Below are 18901 nucleotides of genomic sequence, written 5' to 3'. Positions count from 1 at the left end.
AGCTTTAGAGTGAACACAATTTCTCTGGTTAGGACTGCAAGGGAGTTTTTATTCAAGGGGAAAACTGGATTCTGCGAGGACAATGGAGGTGTGCAAGGCAGAGACTTACCCTCATTCAACAACTGGAATTAGAGGGAAACTTTAGTGCAAGCACACTATGTTGTTGTCTTTGTTCTGCCGTGGGAAAGGCTCCGTTTCTTTACCTCTCGTACACCATTTGTGGTCGAAGCAACAGCTCATTTCAGCACGAACTCTGTAAATGTCACAAAGAACTACACACTTATGGGTGCTTTGTTGCAGGTAACAATGGATGTGAAGTCATTACACAGCACACTGTTAGTGGAGTGACTCTTATTCAGATAATAAAATTATTTTCTAGAAACGCAGCTTCATCAGTGGAGGTTTTATAAAGCTTTAAAAAAATGAAGGTGGAGGAACAAGTCTTTAGTCAGTTTAATCTGGTGCTTTAACAGGACAGTCATTAATTTAGATGAAAACGTGCTACAGTTATTATCCTTGTTATTTTTTATGTGGTGTAATATTACGAAATGGGTCAGAATGTACCTGCTATAAAGCTGAAACAGTGGCTGTAAAAGACAGCGTGACGCAAATAATGTGAAGTCATGAGTCAGAATTCACTGCGACTGTTCGAACGTGTCAACTATTTCTCAATAAATTTTGGATTCATGGTGCCTTCAAGTGTCAAGAACGTGCAAAAAACTGTCATTCAGCGCAAACTGAGGCCCGAACAAAAATCCAAATGAGCTTTGTCAAAAACAAGATGGACGTCGGCGTCAGTGAAGGTTTGGAAGGTGAGTGATGGGCGAGCTGCTGCGTCGCCGAGGTGATGAAGTTTGGCAACAGCAAAACACGTTAGCAACCCGAATAAGAGATATCAATTATTATTTAGGACCACCTGCTCAATCTCTGCAAGAAATATAAACTACAGTCAATTTAATCTGTAAACACTCAAATTCTCCACAAACAAAACTGACATTCACTCTTACTGATTTCACTTCCTGTCGCATTTCCGATCATTCATCACTTTATTGTGACTGAGTATAACTGAAAGTGCTGACATATTACTAATAATTCTACTTTTTTTATGTCATTTTATTCAATCTTCTGCTTCATCTGATATGTTTTTAGTGGCTGGTCCAACTGAAGCACAAGCACGATACACACACATACATGCAGATACATTTTTCCCCTTTAGTGTCCTACACTAACTGTGCAAATAAATTCACTGCACTTCACTGCATGCTGGTAGAGACCTTGATGGGTTTCAGTAGCGGTTCAGTCTTGCGGTGACCTCCTTTCGCAAAGAGTGAAGACAAAAATAGATGACATTTGTTTAATATTGGACTAATACATAACAGGTTTCAATTCTTTTTTTTTTTTTTTTACAGCCGTCTAAGTTGAAGGTATTTGTATGATTTCCTGAAAGAAAAATTCAATGAAATCCATCTCCTCCAGCCAGATGGCTCCATGGCTACCTCCCTGCTCTCTCACTCCCAGCACCTCCCTTCATCTACCCACTCTGCCTGTCTGCTCTCTTTCAAATGTCACTTTGTTTGATACACAGGGGTTGAGCTCTGGGGAGGAGCGCAGACAGAGATTTGGCCTTGCTAGACATTTGCTTTATCATAGATTTGTTTAATCCAAAACCTCTCCTGGATGAAAATGTGCCAGACTCCCTCGGATCGGTTCTTTTTCTGGGGGGCGTTTTGCCAGTACTTTCCAATAAGCGGCTCGTCTGGGCCCGCAGCTAAAAGGACATACTGTATAAGAACATTTGCTCTGCAGACATTTTTACAGATAGAAGCTTAAAGCATGCAGCAGTACCTCAGTATGGAAACGACTTTAAATCTTCCAATAAAAAACTAAATGCTATGTGCGGTATTTGACCCGGGTCCGCCTCTTTTCAGTCCGGGCCGTGAGCACAGATGAGGCGAGCAGCAGTTTGCTGCTATTCTGTTGTTTATAATTGAATCCTTCCACATCTCCCTGGAAAGCAATTAATCGTTCACCTAATTGAGTCACGGGCCAGTAATTAGCAGTGATGGGGGCATGATGGGTGGAGTGGTTCCCTTTGATTTGATACCCTTTCACTGCACGTCCACAGCGCCCCCTGTTGAGCCTCACAACATTAATTCTCTGGCGTGATCAAAGCCAAGAACCTGCAAGAGGCCGCCGCGCACATCTGCTTCTGTGATCCAAACATGACAACAAGGGGGGCAGTTGGCAAATAGAAATCACACACACGTCCTACGAATAAAGCTCAACTAAAAGATATGAGACAATGTAAATGAAGGAAAGGGGAAATTCCAGAAAAAGGAAACCCCTCCCTACATTCTAATTAAAATGATAACTATTAATAAGATTAGGCTCCTCACTCAGCCAAGCTCAGCGGCCACACAATCAACTTCAGTCTTCCTCTCGCGGTGAATGGTCAAATACAGAGAGACAGAATTAAACTCTCCTGATGTTCATAGGTGGCTCCCTCCATAGCTGGTCTCTCACACTGGAGGGGACCGCCATCACATATCACTCACTAATCTATTAAGTATATTGTTCTGTGATTTGGGAGCACATAATAATTCCCTCTGTCTTATTTTTAATTATTATTATTCCCATTTATGCCAAAAGCTTAAACCTCCCAGAATCTCCAATCCATATTTCTTATCCTTTCTCTTTCACATTTGGAGAATGTCTATACAATTACACACAAGACGTTGCAATTGTTGCAGAAAATAGAAATGAAAAATGTGGACTTCAGTTTACAGAGTCTGTCCTGCTGAGCCGTCCAGGGAACATCCTGCCACTCAGCCAAGAAACATAACAATAACGATGATGAATGTGTAGTTTACATTATGGCTACACATTTGGGGGGGAAAAGAAATCATATTTCCATTACTTTGTCAGATATTGTGATTTTAGTTGTAACTTCTGCTCCTTCTCATACAGAGAATATGATCTGTAGGTTGCGGTCTAAGGTCGAGCTTTTATTCTTATCTCACCGTCTTCCTGTGTGCATCTTGAGGTGCCATCATGTCTGGGAGTGTCCCGTCGAACGCCAGAACGTTTCAGCCTCTCACGGCAAAGCAGTTAAGACCTGAAGGTCTCAGACGGTGCTCCCTAAAATCAGGTCGAGAAGTGTCTAAAGCCAGCTGTCTGTAAAAACCAGAGCTGAACCAGGTCTACGTCAAGATCATCAACTATTGTGTAAAACACGTCTGCAGAAGGTCGCTCATCGGGAGGACGTGAAAACTGGAAAGTCTCCAGAATTAATCCACCCTCATTCAAAAGAGATAAAACCACATCAGGAGACGGCCGAGATGGAAATGTTGCTGTTCATGCCATTCAGATATGTAACATGGCAAATAGTGTACATCAGAAATGTTGGGAGCAGCAGTACAGACAGACACACACACACACACACACACACACAGAGAAGGGTAATCTGGGAGGTGACCTGGTGAGCACTGCTCGGCGAGATAAAGGAGATTATCCACACTGTAGTGAGCTGTGGCCCAGCCTCACTGTGTGTGTGTGTGTGTGTGTGTGTGTGCGCGCGTTTCTGTGTCAATGTACACAAACGCTTACTGTGTTTTTACTGACAATATGTTTGCGCGCCGCATGTGTTGGTGCTTGTGTACATGTTTGTGTCGCGTGTTGTGGTGCAGCATTCCAAGCAACGGGGATGAGGGATTATCTGGATTTTCCAAGTGGGATTTTCTGCAGGGATGCTGAGAAATACTGCTAAGTCGCCTCCGCCCTCTGACCTCCAGGGCCAGAGAGGCCATCCTGAGCTAACTGGTCTGTCCTGACGCCCCGAACTGAACACACATAATGACAACGTGTAAATAACGCAGTTGGGTTTTGTTTTTTTGTTTTTTTTTTTTTGTTTTTTTTTTGCAACTTCAGGAAAACACAATTCATCCAGGATCTGACTATTTTGGCTTAATAATGAAGCTAATTGATGCCGTTATTGATTGATTTTAAGAGTCCGTCTGTCCTTCACACCAAGCTCTTCTATAAATCATCAACCAAAAAGCCTGATTACCAACTGGCTCTCTGGAAACCATGGCAACTAATTAAAATAAAAGATGGACCTCATTATGAAATCTGCCTCTGCCACTAATAGGATTAATCAGCTCAGTTCACCTGACGTGAAGTATGCTTCATGATGCTATGTGATAATATACCGTTTACTTACTGAAGACCTAAGCAGTGGAATTACCGTGATAATCATGTTCGCAGAGAGAACATCATCTACTTCACAAACTAAACGTCTCCATTTCACCTCAATCTGAGAAACGTTCTGAGTCACGCGAAGGACGGCGAAGCAACCAGGAGTCTGAGTTGTAACTCTTGTAGTGTTGAGGAGTAACCAAAATGAGCCATGGGCTTTATTAAGAAGAGCCTCTGATTGATTTCCTGTCAGCAAGCTTCCATGCGGATGAGATCGATGCACACCGGATGGGAGATGGAGATGGAGGTAGCGGCAGTGAGAGATCTTTCCATCCTTGAGCTGCTTCACATTGCCTTTGGGCACAGACGGGCTGATAAGCCAACTGTCTTTGTCTTAAGTAATTAAGACATTACTGGGAGGCCTCTCTATCCATATTTGATGAAGACCCAAGCCACAATTAAGACGCGCCCTTCTGTGCGGGCTGCTGAAGCCTGATTGATGATTCCCACACAACGAGGCCGATGGGCGGCAGGTCAGCGAGCTGGCATCTTCCCCTGCAGAAGCCCCTTTAACCCCTGCCTAGGTTGGTGAGTCCCCATCGGGAGCTGAATATGGATGGTCTACATCTGCTTGTTAATGAATTAAAGGAGCAATTTAGGTCTCCCCGGCTCCCAGAGGAGTTGATTTCATCTCCTTTACGATTGGCCCCCTTGAACTCGGCTCGACGTTTCTGCATTTCATCATAAGTTGTACCATCAGGGAAGCTTATTAACGGTGGCTTGAACGGAAAGGTGTTACTAGGCGCAGGGAGGAAAATGCCTGAGGTTAGAATTAGCCTAATTGTTCACATGAAACTCCCAACTAACAGTGTGAAAGAAATTGGTATGTTGTCATTGACCTCTTTGCCCCTTTTTTCCTTTTTACTGTTATTGAATTCTGGAGAAATGTTGGTGTGGAGTTCGGCTGTAGACCGATTCAGGTGCATAAAACACACAACATATATCATCATCACGTCACACAGCTTTTACTAAGTCACTCAGACTCGGTCTGATGGTTTCAAATCTAAACTTCATCTCCGCTGGTGAAACGTACGATCAATGAACCGGACTTCTAAGCAAAAAAAAAAAACTGTTTCCAAATGACAGCAAACGCAAAAAGAAAAGAGAAATCATCTTTAATAGAGATGAGAACACAAAGCTTTGGAGCGGGTAATTGGATAAAACTTTGCTGCATGTAGAGCTTCTCAGGCCTCACTTCATTTTATGATTATGATAATTGAAAGATGGGGGAGGAAAGACTAAATTACAGAGCTGGATTAACAAAATGCCCACGCCGGGTGCTGAATTCACTCTTGTTACACTTGTGCAATAGCAGTTCACAGCACCAGGCCTCTGGTTATAGCACACTGACTCGATTACCGCCCCCTTAATCAAATTCTTCCTCCTCAATTACATTTGCAGTGGTTTAAAATGTGTTTCTCTTCTCGCGCTATTAAAAACTATACCCTCAGGTCGGGATACGTGATAGCTGGAGAACAAAGTACCTTTAGCTGCTGAGGCCAGAGGAAATTCCTAAATATCCCCATGTTTATGGCCTCAAAAATTGTGTTTTTAAATATGATACCACAAATTGAGCCATGGCGGGTTTTTTTTTTTTTTTTTTTTGCTGTGGCCTCACTCTGAGGCTTAAATATGAGAGCTGGCGCACAATCTTAAGGCATTAGAGGGGGGGTTCGACCTGAAAGGTCACCAATTTAGCTCATCTGAGAAGTATTCTCTCTCCACAGCAAACAATTCTGTTACGCCCAGGTTGGACATTATTTTGAGAATTCAAGAGCTCTTCCAGATCTTATCTTATACAGTTAGAGACGATACAACGGAATTTTCCAGGAGATTCTCAGATGCAATGTTGGTTTAATACAAGTTTTTATGTTCAAGGATAATTGAGCTGAGTGTTTGTTGAAACAGAGTGATCCTGTTAAACAAGTAATGTTCGCCCACAAATGACTAGATGGTGTCCGGCCAAACCAACTTGGACAGTTGAATGCTCTGCTTTTAGGCTCATTACTGCTGAGGCCTGTAACATTCAGCAGTAACGAGAAATGAGAATTACTTACTTAAACATTTTACCTGGTAAAATAAACGTCAAATAAAATAAAAACAAATGTATCATTGCATTTGTCTATTTGATATAAGCAAGATATTTTGGTTGTTTAGATATTCACACATTTCTTTGTCTATATTGTTAGAAGGCACTCTTTATTTACATTCTGGTTTGTTCCACCTGGCCTACTCTTCATGTCCTGTGAGTCCACACTTTAAAATTAATTCTAAGGAACTCTGTCGTCATTTTAGCATCTTAAACTCTCACCCGTTTTAAAAGGTCCTTTCTAAAATATATAATTTATTCATTGTAGTTATATGTTTGAAGTTTTTGTTTTTCCTAATTATGATTCAGTTTGGAAGCTTTTTTTGCCATAAATGTGTTTTGGTATTCAAATACTAAATATATTTTCATAATTTGCCATGACTGGTTGGGTTTTGAGGAAGAGGAGAAGAAAAAGGGAGAAGATGGATAGAAAAAGAACGACAGCAACAGGAGAGAAAATACAATAAAAAAAATACATGCAAAAATATACAGAAGTAAACATGGATACAAAACAACGTTGTGCACTGACCGCCACTTCAGTCTCAGCCGTCATGTCCGGCTTTCTGCCATGTCATCCATGTGACAACATTAAGGCAGTGTTACAGCTTTGTTGTGTTGTTTGCTGCTTACTGACCTGAATCAAAGAGCCTTGCTCAGAAACAACTCCCATGTCACAACAAACACACAAGTGGCGACCTTATCACACAGGCTTCATTATACCTGTGACAGTGGCTGTGGTCGTGACTGTGAGGTTTAAAAACTGGCATTGGTAAAAAACGAGAGCATAAAATAAATTAGATACTAGAGGATATTACTCAGGAGTGTAATGAACTGAGAAAATAATCTGAGCTTTTGCAGGTTTGATGGAGTTGGGACTCCTTTTGATGGCCAGCAACACCCATGAACAGGAAACGGAAGGAAAACGGAATTAAATTCACGAAAAATGAAGCCCTGTTTTTTAAGAAAGAAAAAGAAAGTTCACACTTCGACTTATCACACAAAGATGTGTGTTTGATTATTTATCTGTACTTGAATTAAATAATATAAAGAGTCATATTAAACTAATAACTGTCTGATTGTTGGAGTACTAATACAGGACAGATGCTTGTTAAAGTAGAATATTACAACCAAAATATGTCCCCAACAAAAAGAGGTATGGGTTAGAAGTGTATCCCAAAAAAAAAAAAAAAATTGATTCATGTAAGAATCGCGATTCTCATTTACTACAAATCAGAATCGATTTAAAATGTCCCAAAATTTATTTAAAAAGAAATAAATAAGACAAATCCGCAGGCTGTCTGCCTCCATTTTGTATGTTGGACATCCTGATGTCACCACGGAGCCGGTTCTGGATCATACACATGGTAAACACCAAAACAAGGAGGAAACTACAATAATGGAGGAAAGAGAGATTCAACCGGCCCCGCCCTCGTTAAAGGCAGTTAATATTTTTCCCCTTTCCCCTAACCCCTTTTTTTTTTGAGAATTCCTTTTTTAGTTTAGTTTAGTTTTTTGTTTTTTTTTTTAGGGGGGGGGGGGGGGGGTTCTGGAGGGGTCCAGTCTCTGGTCTACTCCAGTCTAGGTCCAGCCCAGTCCATCACTCGTCACCAATTAGCCTTGGCATGTTCAGGTGCCCCGCCCACTACGCTCAGGTCATCACATTCGTGCTGGTGGTGAAGGGGGATCATACCGACCACTGAATGAATATTCATTCATTCATTCATTTATTTATTTATTCATGGGTAGGGGGGGCGCACGTGCATTATTAGTGACCCTCCGTGGAGCATTTTCCCGACAGGTATGTTCCTTTTAATTACAGGAAAAAAGAAAAAAAACAAAAAACAATAAAACATTAATGTAAAATGTTGGCCAGTTCTGTGTTATTTTGTGTTTATAATGAATTCCATTTTTAAATGTCTAATTCCCTGATTACATGACGGCAGATTTTATCGGGCCCTATTTACCGGGAAGACCGAGCTTGGCATGAGCTTCAGTGTGCAAGGTTTGCAAAATGAGGAACCCATGTTTGACTGCACTATTATATTTTATTTTTTTATAAAGAGACACTTTTATTTTTAATAATTCCATCTAAGCGCGGATAAATGTTTAAAACTTAATAAATGTGAAAAAGACACTTTGATGTCCCCATTTGTCATTCTGTCAGACTGCAGTAGATCATGAGGCTCCTTTGCACACCTACAGATTGAAGCAGAAATCATTATGAATCGAAAACCCATTTTGAATTGAATCGTAGCCCCAATCGGAGTGGAACCGTGAGATGGTAAAAGATTCCCACCTTCTCTGCTGTGTTGCCAGTATATACGAGTCAGTCTGCACGGAGTTTCATTGGGATGTATTTCCACTAGTGTGGACTTGCAGACAGTGTTCCAACGCTCTGAAAAATTAATAACACAACTCCCTGCTCTAGTTGGTGCAGAGTGTGTGTCCTCCTCTCTCTCTCTGTGTTTTGATGCCATCGGAGTAAAGGAGGGGAATTAATTTATCAACAGCTTGGCCAGGGGTCCTCGCAGAGCAGGCCGAATGATTGAGCTCTTTCAATCTGACAAGCTCTCGAAGACAAGAGCAAGTGAGGGGAAGGATTGGGCAGCTATAAGGTCGGCGGGCCAGATGATTTAGAGGTCTAATATCAGCCGTTATTGCTACTCCTATTCTTGAGTTTCCTAATTTCCCCCTAATGGAATCCTCACCCATCATGGCGCATACTTATCGCCTGTTAAACAGCGCCACTCTCAACCAATCATTACGGGGCTCATAGCTGTCAACTGCCCATCAGATATGAGGAAAATGGGAATTTCTGAGCATGACAAATCAAAAAGGGATGTTTTAGAGAAGTTCATAAGTTGAAAGATGGCTCTGAGGGACCACAGATTAAGAATTATTGGGAGAAATGTGTCAGTTCCTTCAGTTGAAGCTGTTTTCGAACTCTTACGTGAGGACAGGTAAAACTAAAAAAAAAAAAAAAAAAAAAAAAACAGAATCATCAGTGTTACTTACATTTTATGAGTCTCATATTGTGAGGCAGATTGATGACACTGAACTGCCAGTTTATTAGATACACCCACAGTGCAGCCCTGCAATTAGCCCATCATATTCATTTTGTGTTGACACCATATCAGAGTCTCTTATCCCCGATTTCAGAAGCCAGTTTTGGTTCTTGGGGACCGTCTTGCATCATGCTAAAGGTAGCTTTAATGTTAAAATGATACATCTGATTATTATCTACTGCGAAATATCTCAAATATACAAATGGGGCTGACTGAATAGCTAAAACACACACTTCACCAAGCAGAGCTGAACCTACACAGACACGTAAATAGAGACGTGATGTAAGACCGAGTACATCACCGTCTTCATTATTCATTCATTAAACCCGAGCTGTTTAATCAAGTCCCCGGACGAGGCTCTGGCAATAAAAGATGAGCTAACGCAAGGTGCTTGTTTACACAAAGACTCCGCCTCTTTCCTTGCCGTGACAGATCGTCCCGAGAAGCGCTTAACATGATTATGAATCTATACTTAAAGAGCACATAAAACACGTCAGGGATTATCAGCGTGTAGCTGGGGCTCCCATTGTTGGCTGCAGAGGAACACAGAGCCACTTGTTTCTGAGTGGGTTAAGAGCTTTGGGCCGCAGCCACCTCACTTTCTGTCATTTTTCCTTTCCCCCCTCAGTTTAGAGGCTGCAGGCCAAGACTCCTGCAGTGTAATGTAATGTTAAATGAATCCGCCATGCTGTAAACCTGTTATGAAGTTTTAAAAGGCCCGCACGGGAACAGTGGGGTGAAAGAAAGGCAGAGGCGAGGCACTGAAGGAGAGGGATCTGCCAATGATACTGAAAGGGACTCTTTCTCTTTCCCCCCCTTGCCGATCCCAGATCCATACCATCCAACAGAATCTTAGAACCGACTGTGTGTTTCATTGCGCTCAACGTCACCTGGCAAGGGTTGGTGGCATTCACTCGGTCTTGGAACGAGGAGAAGCACACAGGAGGAAAGAGCCAGAGGGTGGAAAAGTGGAGGGTTGGTAAGAGAAGGAGGGACTGAAAGAGGAAACATGGCCAGACGCTGGTGCAGAGCAGCTCAGGCTCAGACCCCGAGGTGTTGCACTCGCCCAGTTTGAGCCCGGTCACAGACTCCTTTCAAAGGCTCCGTTCAGGTGCTTTGTTTGAGGTGAGGATGAAGAGAAAGCCCTGTCGTGTTGGCTGCTACATACAGAGGTTTTCAGCAAAGGGTTGGTTACATGTAAATAGCCAGAGCATCTGCTGTGGCACAAAACTGTAGTTTAAGCTCAAATATAGCAGATTTGTGTATCTTCTTTGGGTGGCAGAAGGCCTTTAATTGCCCCTTTACAAATTGACTGTAAGTGCAGCAATGTGTTTTGTGTATATTTCTTTCCACAAGTATTTGGACCCCCACTGCAACTTTACCTTCACTTCTTAATTGAGCTGTTGTTTGCCAGAGCCTAATCTCCAAGGCTTGTGTACACAACAGTCCTGAAAGATGCTGCAAATTAAAGACTTATCTTAATCCTCCCCTTCCCAAAACATTACCCTTTCAGATCTGGACAATTCAAGCTGAATGTTATTGTGTCTGTGTGGAGGAAGCGTAAGAGGTACTTTAAAAAAAAAAAAAAAAGCAGCATGTAAAAATAAACCAGTAAATTCGCTGCAGGAAAAACAGGTTGATACATGCGTGGGGTTGCTTGCTGCCATATAAGGTTGCCTCTAAGTGCATCTGTGTACACTTCCTGAGAAATACTATAGTGCCTAATGTAGCAATTTTATGCTACGCTGAAACACCCATCAATACCTGCGTCTCAGGTGTAACTTGTTCCCCCCGACAAACGACGAACACCTGCCCATCTAATCCTACCAATTAACCTGCAGACTTGCAACTAGCTTGGGTTACATCCAACATGGCTTGCCCATCCTTTATCCTGGCGCGTCAGCCTGTGCAATCTTCTAATCAGAGAAACCCAATCCCTGACTTGTATCTCCTGCCTGGGCTCAAAAAGGGACAGCCGTGGCTGGGAAGGAGACAGATCCGGCCTTTATGTCTGCCAGCACTACGTTTGGCCTCTCATCCGAAGCTCCCACGCCTTCTCCTGCTTTCCCTTTCTCTCTCTGTCTCCTTTTTCCCCCCCTCTCAGAAGCTGTGCAGTCTGCTTCATCCCTCACCCAACCCAAGTCTGTATTCCAGTCACAGACTGCAGTAGAGGAATTATATGGGACAGGTATTAAGCTGTGATTTATTTATCTGAGATTGAAACCAGACCAGCGCCTGGAGCCTGTCATGTGACGTGACTGCCTATAGCTCACCCAATAGTCTTACACAGCAGTGCACTTGTTCCAAATAAGGCCACGTCCCCAATGACCACACTCATTCATATCGATCCCGAGAATATCATCTTTAAAAGACACCCTAAGGTTCATATCGAGCACGGAGAGGCTCCCCGAGGAGCAGAGCAACACAATAGGAGAACAATATAAGTACATACAGACCCAGTGGCTACATGCCAGGTAAAGTGTCAGCCACAAAACCTGACCGTCCTTTGTTTGATTCCACAGATGCCATAGTAACACCAATGAGATACGCTGAAGAGCGGATGAAGAATCAGGTAGCAGGTGAAAAGGTCTTGTGGGAATGGCTATTACACAACTATTACAGAGCAGCTTTGCTGCAGGGGCCTCTCCTGGTAAAGGCTTTATCGATCCACTTTCCTATTCTCTCATTTCCTTCAATTTAGAAAGTATATTGTGAGCGAGCGCACCAGAGGAAGTAAAACTCTTTATATTGTCTTGGCTTTGTTTCTCAATGCATTATACAAATTAAGAGTTTGAAGGGGAGTGGGAGGAACTATGGCAAAGTACAGGTTCACCCTGTGGCAAAATGGTAACCCCACACCCTTTCTTCAGTGGCCAGCTCCTGCACATAAAACAACCGCTCAGGGAGAGGCTTCCTGGGCCAGGACGACATGGTCAATCAGTTTAAAAGCTTATAAAAGCCTCCCCGGATTAGGCTTTTCAACATATCAGGGTGCTGGTAAAAAGGTTCTGCTTCCTTGGTAATGTCCGGATGGCAAAGTGGAGCTCATAACACTCGAATGGTTCGAGGTTTTGAAGGTACACGTAATGACGATTGCAGCTTCTCTGCCGCCACAGCAGCTAAAGCAGTTGTCCTTTGCTGAAAGGAGACTGCTCATAAATGCTCAGAATCCGGGAGGGGGAAGTTTCCTGTTTTATGTGTGTAATATGCCATTTTTAAAGCTGTAGCCGCCCCGGACTGCGCAGGAGTATTTGAAAATACATGCACGGAGCGCCATTCCAAGAAGATGATGAAAAAGCTATGAGTAGCGTCCAGAGGGTTACGGTTCCCATGTGTACCGTGAAGGTCTGGAGACTGAGGAGGATGATGAGGGGTGCAGGATTTTGGAAGATGTAAGATGAGCCGGACAGTCGGAGGCCTATGCTGCAGAGACCATTTGATATATACGGGGTTAGGTGTCCCGTATAAATGTTTAATCACTGTCTGGGCTCCTGGTCGTTAACCTGCTGGAAGGTGGACTGGAGATGGAGAACCGATGATACTACTGTCTAAACACCAGGCAATTACCTTATCACATCTTAAATCCTCGGCCCAGAGGCCAGTCCTCCTCCAGAAGGTCTCTGGGCACCGCACACAGCCCTCCGCTGACAAATAGAGCAGCTGTTGGGGTCAATGACACACTTCAGTTCCCATCACTTATCAGTCGCCATAGATTGATTTCTTTGGCTTCCCATAGTGTGTGTGTGTGTGTTACACTCAACTTTTAAGACTTGTCCAGCAAGCGTTGTATGATAATATCAAGTTTACACAATTTAGTCTGGATGAAAAAGAGGAGCAATCTCTCAACTTTTAACTTTGTGAGCCGGCAGACGCAACAAAAGTGCCCGTTGCACATCTGCTTGATCACACAGATAACGTCGACGCTGACAGCGACATCTGAGAGGTGGGGATCAAGTTGAATCAAATCAAAGCTTCTGCATCGTTGGGGAGAGACTCATCTTTCAAAAGAAGCCTCAACAGAGGATTGTCTAATTTAGCCCTGATAATAGATGTATTAATGAAACTTGGGACTTTCTGGCCTCCTCAGAATTTAAAGCTGTTGCGTGTCGCGCGTACTGGTTAGGACTATTAAACAGGCCTCTCCAGTCAATTTTGACAACAGCGATGTAAATATACAGAAGGAATTTGATTACTTTTGTGCATTTGGGCCCATCTTATGCAGAGAACAGCTCCTCCATGGACAGACATCCGCAGCTCCATTTGTTACTTCAGAATCATTCCCGTATAATAAAACTACACACTTTTCGGTCCATGTGTGAGGTCGCTCAACTCTTCCTGCATCAGTAGTTTCCAAATCACACATTTTTTCCTCATTTAGAGGGTGTACCAGGAAACAGCTGGATAACAGGCCTTTATCACAGAACCATCTCTTTCACATTAGCGGACATGGCAAAGTGTCTGGCCATGGTGACATAGCTGAGTGCTTTGCTTTTGAATATGACCGTCTCTGTATACGTCCATATAATTATAATGAATAAGTGAAATGCATGGCCAAACTTGGCTCATCCACCACGGCCACCAGCAATATGCTCTTCACACACACACACCAGAGTCGTGGCTCACCATGCTTCCCATCATGCAGCTATTCAGAGCTACCACAATGTGATCCTAAACCACTAAAAAGGTTCAAACATTGAACACCGTAAGCAACACCCACCTCCCTACCAACAGCAGCAGCAGAGGAATCAGGCCAAATCACTGCCTAACAACATGGCAGCAGGGGTGAAAGTACCAGTCTGTCTGACTGGTGCAGAGAGGACGGGAGGGAGGGAGTTAGGACGCAGCGAATGCTCAAATACTCCAGAATCATGAGCATGAGAACCAGTTGGACCTAAATTTAGATCCAGTTCCACTTTCATTTTCACGGCATCTGAATATATAAAGACATATGCATGTTTCTGACTGAGACTGTTCTGTCTCAGTCCCAAGATGGCACTGTGAACTTTGACCCTCTAACAGACTCACAAAGTGGACCTGAACTGCTGACATCACATATCTTTGGCGTGATGTGAAGGAGCACCAATGCTTTGACTTTAGTGATACATGTTTGGAGTCACACACACACACACACACACGCACACACACACACACACACACACACACACACACACACACGCACACACACACACACACACACACACACACACACACACGCACGCACAGGCGTAAGCATCAGCAACAGATTAGTCTCTTTCACTTCATTGTGAATGGCCCCACATGTCAAGTCCTGCTTGTTCGCCATGCATAGCACACATACAATTTCCATTTTATGAGATGACATCACTGTGTGTTGGCTGCTCCGGCTGGCTGGACTGAAAGTTTATTTCTCGGAGTGTGAGAGAGTTTTCTTCTTTCCCCTCTCTCTCTCTCTTATTTATATCTCCCCCACCTCCTCCCACAAGGGTGATGTTTTCCAAAGTGGGCTCGCTAAGGCGTAGCAAACAAGAGTGAATGCCCAGGCTGGACTGTGGGGAAAGGAAGATCAGTGAGACAGCTCACCAGCTCATGCGTGGCAGCTTTGTGGAGATAGTCCTCTTTGGACAGTTCTGCTTTGGAGACTCGAAATCAGTTTTTTGGTGGTGGTGGTGTTGGTGGTATGGTGGTGGGGTGGGGGAGGTTTGCTTATCAGCGGTGGATCCTTTGGCGCATGAAGCATGTCACACAAAGTGTGTGTGAGTGCCAGTGAGTGAAAGTCACGGGGGAATTAAAGCAAACCTCTGCAGTCAAAGAGGGACTGCTCGTGTCATGACGGCTGAAGGACTAAAAGCGAACACAGCCAAATCTTATCTGGCATCGATTTTAACCTTTTGAAATGTATAAAAACATGCAAACACTACCTGAAACCATCTCATCAATCGTGTCAGAGCATTTCTCTGCCTAAGGTCCATCACAATTGCATTTGTGTTTCAGAGTCAACAATTAAACATGCGTTAACATCATAAGTTTCATGGAGAATTACTTTTGAAAAGATCTGGATATTAAAGGATCCAGAATTCTGCCAAGGCTTAACAAATCAAGACCAGATGGAGACGCAGGTACTGCCAAAGAAACAGAAGATTCTTGGGAAACAGTTAAACACGCCTCTGTTTAATCTGGAGCTGCTGAGATGCAGCACAAGAGTCGACACAAACAGGAGAAAGGTTATTACCATGGTAAATAGATGTGCAACGGTGTCAAACACTGTAATAGTTTGCAAAGGTTCCTCACAGACAAAACAGCGTTGTTATTACTTCATTCAAATGGAAGGTACTTTCAAACAGAGGTTAAAGTGTCAGAAATGCATTTCTTAGCAGGCTGTATGACCCCCTTTCCCCATACACCTGGGGAATTAAATTCAAATTACGCTGAATGAAAAAAAAAAAAAATAAAATAAATAAAAATAAAAATAAATCAGAATACCCGAAAAAGGATAGTCAATGAGAAAAGTTCTACTCACAAAAGATAACAATTACCTGAGTCAATTTACATTTAGACTAGCATTTTGCGGCAATTTCCACGCATGTCCACAGGTACCAGACAGCTCGATGGAGTCTCACAGTTAGTGATAATGGTAATACATCACGAGTCGGAGCTTGAAAATTTTAAATTAAACTGAAAAAAAAAGAAAAAAGAAAGAAAAAAGAGGTTCTGCCAATGGCGGCTAATCAGCCAAGAAGAAACAGTGAGCAGGCCGACACAAAGCACTTTGGAGAGGCAGTCTGTTCCAAAAGTCTCTCTCTTACTTCTACTTTTGTGTTGTGGTGCGATTTCAGTTTGGTTTCATCTCGCTTTAATGAACTGCTCATCAGTAAATTCCTGTGTAGAAAGGTCTGTCCAGGCACAAACAAACGAATAAGTGGAGAAATAAAGAAGTTGTATTTTTATTATTACCCAAATATATAGAATATTTAATCATTTATTTATGCTTGTGTCCTTTTTTTTTTTTTGTTCTCCTCGATGGCCAGAGCTGTTTTGGCGGCAAACAGACAAACACAACATTGGGCAGATGGTCATAACGTTATGGTAACTAAAACCTGGCTGATGTTGATTACTGAAAGGAAGTCCTGACTCATAATTCATGAACTGTCTGAACAACACAATTTCACAACATTTGGAGTGTTTGTTTCCCGCCAATTTATCTCCACTACATCTGGCAAACTATTCACCTGGAAAAAAAAAAAAAAAGAGAAAACAGATCAAGAAAAGAAAAACAGGAAGGCATTTATCCATCCTTGGAGATAAATTGATGTTCTTCGTCCACGAGCGCCGCACTCTTCACCTTCATGAATATTCCTCTGATGGAGGTATCGCATTCATGAGGACCTGCAGCTGTATGTTCAGGGACCTGTGAGTCATTACAGGAAGCTGCAGATTTATCCCCAAGCTGTCGAGCACCTGCATCTCTTCTCTCATTTGTCTCCTTGGACACAATTCTGGTCACGCAACAGCGAGATCCGGGGTAACTTTCAGGACGAGCCCCCCCCCTCCCGTTGTTGCTTACTATGCCTCCGCCCCCCCCGCCACATATAGGAAGTACAGTCAGAGCCATGTGTATTTATTTGACAGTGTGGGTATCACAACCCCCTCTTCTGTCATGAAATATTTTACATTCACACACACACACACACACACACACCCTCCCTGCACCGTTATCTCGTCAGCCTTCTCTTCGTAATGAAACAAACAGGCCTGCGCTCGGCGAGATGTGTTACTCCAGCACTTATCTGGGTGCATTACGGTGAATCATGTTTAACTTTTACTCGAAGTCACGCTGGCTGCCACATCTTGCAAATGAAACACCAGCTCAGCAGCTGCTTCCTCAGCGGCGCCACGGAGAGCGTTCGGTTCGTGGGCCAAAGGTGAGCAAAGGAGGAGGAGTGGAAATCAAAGTGGATGATGCTGAGCCTTAAACCTGTAATCTGTCAAATGGCTATCAGGAGGCGAGGCAGATTGAAGTCTATGTGAAAATGTCCCTCCTCCTCCTCAGTAAACGTTTCCCTGATGAGTTTATGGTCTCAGTCTGAAATACAACATGATGTTCATTTCTTGACGCTCCATTCAGAGGGAAATGGGAGGGGTTGGGGGGCGGGGCTACAGTGTGACTGACAGACTGTACCACTCAGGGCAGACTACAGAGAAGTTAGAATCATCTTCTCCTCCAAATCTGGTTTCTTTCGTTTTCAAAAAGTAGCAAAGTAACCAACAAACCGGAGGTTTCAAAACAGCCGCTGATGAAGCGATGTGTGATGTCACAGCGCGTTTGACCTCGCCGTTTCCCTGCCGCCCTCCCTGCTGCTCACCGAATGGAGATGTGATAAAATATTAAGAAGGTGCTGGTTCTCTTTCGGGAAATATTAGCAAAGGGGAACTTTGCTCCCCATTCTGCCCGAGTAGCTCTGCTGCTATTTCCTGGCTTACAGATGATGGGATGACAAACCCCCCCACCATTATCCTCATCCTCCCATCCCACAGACCTTTGTCTACGGCAGTTCCCAGTATCTAGCATCCTTTTGTGGCACAAATGAACCTTTCTCCTCTACTCTCATCCTCCTGCTTGTATTGGCCAGTGTCGGATTAGGGTTAGGATAATTCGCCCTTTATTCCCTTTCGGAACACTTAAGGGCCCAATCCCACTCTTGCATGTCTGATCCTCTTATATCACCGTACTCACTGACATGTTTTCAAAATTCCTTCCCTTTATTTTCCACGCCGCCGCTACCGAAGCCAAGATAGCTGCCTGGGTGCCAACAAGTTGTAAACATGGTAATAAGAAGAGAGGAAGCATAACCAAGAGGACGTGAAGGCGGGGAAAAAATAAAATAAATGGGGGATTCAGCATCCGATTGGACTTAAATAACTGGCGGTGCACTATTGAATTCAGAATTGTAAGTGAAAATGCTCTTCCTCTTTCCATCATTCACCCGTATTTCTCTCCTCCGTTCATCTACAGCAGCAATTATGCTGTTGGCACCCACACATTGTTAGCATAGAAGAAAAAAATATGAATCTGGCCAAAAAGACGAGTCGTTGCATCACATAGAAAATGGTCGCAAGTCGGTGAACACGTCTGACAAATGGGACAAGGACACTGAAGCAGGCAGCTGTCCAAAAGCCACAGCCTGATCTCTGCGACAATAAGGACATCCCAGATTTTGTTTAATATAAACTGCCCCGCTTATTGAGGCTTCCCCCCCCCCGTCTCATTTATAGGCATTAAAATTTTATTCCTCACTACGAATGAAAGAAGCTTCTTACACAAACTATTCAGCGAACGGAGCTACAGAACGAAGCTTTATATTATGTAACAGCTCATTTAACCAAAGAATTGGAGCATTTCATGGGTTTCTATTGTACTTTTTAAGCCATGCCTCATTCTTCTGCAGATAAATTGATTACAGATTTTTTTTATACTCTTAGAATTTTGAGGTAGATGTTAAATAATATCAATAAATGA

The sequence above is a fragment of the Echeneis naucrates genome, chromosome 4, assembly GCF_900963305.1.
Source record: "Echeneis naucrates chromosome 4, fEcheNa1.1, whole genome shotgun sequence".
NCBI classification, from domain to species: domain Eukaryota; kingdom Metazoa; phylum Chordata; class Actinopteri; order Carangiformes; family Echeneidae; genus Echeneis; species Echeneis naucrates.
The sequence above is the reverse complement of the archived record's forward strand: the minus strand, read 5'-3'. Positions refer to the sequence as shown.